A 6,000-nucleotide genomic window follows, 5' to 3' on the forward strand; every position below is an offset into this window, starting at 1 on the left:
ATCTTTTGTTAGCCTATGTGGTTAAAAAGCCATTATCATTGTATTGATATGGAACTCCTCAAGAATATTGTAGCTGGTAATCCATCAGAAAGCCCTGGCACAGCACTTGTCAAACAGTGACAAATTTGATAAATGTTTGATGATTTGAAGAATGATTAAATGAATAAATTAAAGCATTTAGAGGCAGAGTCTAAGTGGAAAACTAGACAGCTTTTCCTTGTTAAAGGTTGATACTAACTATATAACATCTACCAATCCTGTCTCTTGAAGTCTGACATTGGCTTTTTAGCTGTTGATCAAGGTCTTATCTCATAGAAAATGGAACTGCAATAAATTTTCCTTGTCAACCTTTAGAAGTAAGAAGTTTTATAATTAACTGTCATGCTAATAAACTCACCATAAAGTCCATTTCAGTTAAGGGATTATTATTTTTAAAATATTAAACTGAGTTGCCTCTTGGAATTGTCATTTAAACGTTAAAAAAATGAATAGATTTGCTTCAGTATATAAACTGGCATTATAAAAGATCAGTCCAAACTGTTTCTCTAACAGATTTTAGTTAAGCCAAAAATCCACACTCCTATTCTTTGGCAATCTTGTGTATATAGGCCTTAAACAGTTTACAGAATGTTTTCATTTGTATCACCATTCATTTATTCATACAACAACTAGTATTGAGTACCTACTACGTGCCACACCTAATCTCTGCCTCACGGAACTTACAGTCTAGAGCATTGTTTATCAAACCTTACTGAGAATATAAATCACCTGAAGATCTTATGAAAATTCAGGTTCTAAGTCTGAGATGGGACCCAAGACCACATTTCTAACTAGCCTCTGGGTGATGTTGATATTGCTAGCCTAGGGACATTTTGAATAGCAAGAATCGAATAGATTCTATAATTCTCACAACAACAACTTCATAAGCAGTTATCAGTATTTTTTATTTTATTATCTTGAGTACTTGCACCATGTACAAAGCACTGTGCTATGAACAGTTCAATAAAAAGTTCCAACGACACAAAAGTCTTTTGGAAACTCACCATATAGAAGAAAAAAACTAGTGTAACAAATAATTATGAATGTGTGATTCTACATTTATGAAATATCCAGGAAAGGCAAATCTATAGAGACAGAAAGTAGCTTGGTGGTTGCCTGAGCCAGAGGTGGGTATAGGGATCGACTATAAATCATCATGAAGGATCTTACTGGGTTATGAAAATGTTTTAAAAACTGGATATATATATAGGGCTGCCTGGGTGGCTCAGTTGGTTAAGCATCTGACTCTTGGTTTCGGCTCAGGTTATGATCTTGCATAGGTTCAAGCCCCATGTTGGGCTCTGTACTAGTAGCACAGAGCCTGCTTGGGATTCTCTCTCTCCCTCTCTCTCTGCCCCTCCCCCACTTTACGTTGTGTCTGTCTCTCTCAAAATAAATAAATAAACTTAAAAAATAAAAATAAAAACTGGCTATAGTAATGACTGTGCAACTTAATAAATTTACTAAAAATCATTGAATTGTACACTCAAAAGGGATAAATTTGATAACGTGTAAATTATACCTCAGTAAGGTTGTAAAAATACAATTATAATGTGAAAAAATGCAATAAACATGTAGCCTTAACTCCTTTTATTTTTTACTCTCTTTAATAGCCAAGAAAATGGAGCTCACAGAGGCTAAGTGATTTTCTCAAAGTCACATAAGTAGTTAGTGACAGGGTTAACATAGAAGTCTAGTTCTATTAAGTCGAGACTAGTCATTGTCCAAAACCTCATCATCAGAGGAGGCATAGAGATGTATGCCAGGAAGTAGATACCCTTCCACCAAGAAAAGGCTGTACCTCTGTCAGAATTGTCTTCACTTGTGATGCAGAGAGCATCCTGAGTGGTGACCAAAGTGGAATCTCATATACATACTGCTAGTTGATGGGCTGCGCCAACCAACTATCTTCTGGCAGATCCTTGATCTTCATCGGGGTTCTTAGATTCAAGCAATGAAAATAAATTCTGAGTGATTTAGCAGTAAAGAAAGTGGCTAGCTCACAGAATTATTATGAGAGTTGAGAACCAAGCTCAGAGCTGTGCAACCAAGAACAATGCCCACAATCATGCCACAGAAATAAGCATGGTAAGGAGACTGCTATCACCGGTGCTGCTCAGCATGCTGGACTCTGCCCCTTCTCTCCACCACCATCACTGCCCTGGGAACTTAATTTGGCCACAACCGCACAGTTGCAAGAGAACTGAATGCTATCCTTGCTTCCTTGTGTTACTAGTTCTCCACTCAAGCCATGCAGGTGCTTCTGATTGGCTGAGGGTAAGTATGTACCTGAGTTCAGGCTGCAAAGGAGTATGGTAAAGTATTTGACAACTTTGTCAGTTTCTAGATAGTGAGTGTGGGGGCTTTGCTTTCTTCCAAGAAAGCAGATTCATATCAGTGAATTTTCCAAGCTCAGAGAGTTCAGATGCTGGGCCACCAAAACCAAAAACAAAACCACCAATAAAAAAATGTCCATTACAGCCTTGCACAAATGATGGTTTATGGAATAGCAGCATAAACATCAAGCATAAACAATCAAGAAGGTTGTTATAAATGCAGAATCTGGGGCACCTGAGTGGCTCAGTCGGTTAAGTGTTTGACTCTTTGTTTCAGCCCAGGTCGTGATCTTGCAGTTTTGTGGGTTCGAGCCCCATGTCAGGCTCTGCACTGGCAGTATGGAGCCTGCTTGGGATTCTCTCTCTCCCTTTCTCTCTGCCCCTCCCCCACTCACACTGTCTCTGTCTCTCTCAAATAAATGAATAAACTTTTTTTAAAAAATGCAGGATCTCAGGCCCTATTCCAAATCTGCAGAATTAAGATCTGCTTTCTAAGAAGTAGCTGAGGTAATTTGTATGTACGTTAAAGCTTTAGAAGTGTTGCTCTACATTATACAACATGTATTTCTTTTTAATTTTCAAAGACCAGTCACCATTAGGCTCTATTCATCCATAGATTTTCCAGATTTAGTGCAGGATGCCCAAGTAAATCCGAATTTTAGATCAAGAACAAGTCATTTTTAGAAGACGTTCCATGAAATATTTGGTACATACTAATACCAAAAATTATTTCTTATATATCTGAAATTCAAATTTAACTAGGTATCTAGTATTTTATTTGGCAATCATAATCATCACAAAATGCACTCACCAGAATGAATAGAAATTAACAAAAAGAAGGGACATTAATGTAACTGCCTACAGGAAAGTATTTACACCAGTTTTCTATTTGGGCAGGATCTAAGTATACTGAAATCAAAACTTGGAAATTCTATACAATTTCAAACCCAAATTGAGTTCTGCTTATAAGCATTTAATGTTTGAGATCTATAATATGAAGGGTGAGTGCTCTGCTAACCATGAATATTAACTGTTCTGTAGGATGAGTTTTTTAATACACCTATGAACTGCAACTAACTTTATTTAATGAGTTTTGCCCAATAGCACATTTATCCCACAGAACCTGGCTACATGAAAAGAATACATAAAGGAAATTGATGACATCACTATTGGCTTCCCTCTGAAAACTGCTATAATAATTTCATTTTCTTCCTAACAAAAAGGGTTGCTGCCTATGTGTAGGAGTTTTAGAAAAAGAGCTTTCAAATATTCTGTCTGGGAAAAAGGCAGATTGTATCATATATCAAGTAAAATAAGAAACACCACATTCAAAAATTAGAGAAACTTTTAGTATTCAAAAATGTATATCAACTGCATTTATTTGGAAGATGGTTTACTTCACTTTAACATTTTAGACAGTTCAAATATTTCCAATCAGCCAAACAGATTTTGGGGTGATTGGGATATGGTGACTTTACTTTTATAACCTTTTGCATAGTTATCAGTGAACCACCAATAGTTTATCAAGAAAAAATCTTTCATTTATCCTACTCTCACCAAGCCTTATCTTATCCTCTTGGCTGGTGATGAAATGTCCAGGGACTGTGAGAGGGATTGCAGTTGCAAGAAGCGGGATCTCCTTAGGGGCTGATGAGTATTAGAGACTAAAATATATAGAGTCCCCCACCAGAGGTTTTATATTATATTTGCTGCCACCTTTTAATTAATTGTTTGCAAGCTTCACCCTAGAGTCAAATGTCTACAATAGGTGAATAATGTACCCTGGTTTATAGGCTCGGCCATAAATGGGCCTATTGACTAACCTTTCTTTAAACATTAAGTAATAGAAAAAAACATTTGTAAGTACACCATCACTAACTCATACATGCTATTTCTATAAAAGAGCCAAGGACTTAATTTTTAATACAGAATAGCTAGAAACTATCTAAAGTCTCTTCCTCCCCAACAGTGGACTGGTTAAATAAATAATGGTAGATGCATAAGATGCAGCATTACAAATCATCTTTTTCAGGGATATTTGGAGAAATGGCTGATTCTAGAACTAAAGCAGGAAATCATGAGATAATCCTGGAACACTTGTCATACCAGAAGGTGTCACAGACTTCTGGGTCACATCAAAAGGGATTCAGGAGCTAACTTGAAGATGCTCTCATTGGTCAAAGAAGAGATAATTTGAGCATGAATTAGGATAACTGTAATGGAATGGATCAAAACATATTACATGTTTTGATCTATTAGCTCAAATTGACACTCTTAAACAAAAAACTGTTGGTATCTTGGAAAATGCAAAGAAACTGAAATATTATTTTGAAAACTGGTAAATAAAGAGAATGAGTCAAGCATCTATCTCACTTCTCATATACATATTGTATCTCATGGTAACCTAATAGTGGTAAGAGGAAGTTTCTCTTTACAGTGTTCCAGCTAATAATTGATGCAGAAATGATAAAATAACATCATATTGTAATCCCTAATGAAATAATGTAACTAGGAAGTGACCATCAATGATGGCTAACTTCACAAAAAGAGAGACAAGCAGATACTACTTACCTCCTGTATATAACATCGCATATAAATTATTCTTACCAAAAAATAAAACTAGAATTCAATCAAGCCTATATATCTATACTTTATATAAAATACAGGTGATAAAGCAACATATTAAATGACATGATTAAAATTAGAAAATCCAGGCTATGGAAAATCTTACAGGACAAAGCATATAGTTTTGTTTTAATAAGTCAATTGAAAGAGAAGGAGGAGGAAGTCATAGATTAACAGATTTAACACATATTAAACAATTCACTGTGTGACTTCATTTGGATATTTATTTATTTTTATTTTTGAAAGAGAGAGAGTGTGAGTGGAGAGGGGCAGGGAGGGGGGACAGATGGTCCAAAGCGGGCTCTGAGCTAACAGCAGCAAGCTCAATGCAGGGCTTGAACTCACAAACCTGCAAGATCATGACCTGAGCCAAAGTCAGACAAGTCACCCAACTGAGCCATCCAGGTGCCCTTGGATCTCAACTTAAACAGACCAAATACAGTTGACCCTTGAACTACATAGATTTGAACTGCGGGGGTCCACTTACATGTGAAAATTTTTTGATAACTACTGTAAATGTATTTCATTTTATGATTTTCTTAATAACATGTTTTCTTTAGCTTGTTTTATTGTACATATACACTGTACAATACTTATAATGTACAAAATATGTGTCAATTGGCTGTTTATGTTATCAGTAAGACAACAGTAGGCTACTAATAGTTAAGTTTTGGGGGAGTCAAGAGTAATAGGTGGATTTTTTTCAACTGTGTAGAAGTTAGTGCCCCTAACCTCAACATTGTTCAAGTGTCAACTGTATGATTAAAAAAAAATCTATGGGACAATTGGGGGAAATTTAATTTGAAATCACTCTCTCTAAGAGATACTTGCATTTCCACGTTCATTGCAGCATTATTCACAGTATCCATCTACATTCAGTTACTTTCTGAATATTTTATGATATTAAAGCATTTTTATAAACACTGGTGATGGGATGATGATATTGTCATTATAGTTTAAAGAAGCAACATATATATATATATATATATACACACATATA

Source organism: Herpailurus yagouaroundi, unplaced genomic scaffold, assembly GCF_014898765.1.
Source record: "Herpailurus yagouaroundi ecotype Mexico unplaced genomic scaffold, PumYag 184, whole genome shotgun sequence".
NCBI lineage: Eukaryota > Metazoa > Chordata > Mammalia > Carnivora > Felidae > Herpailurus > Herpailurus yagouaroundi.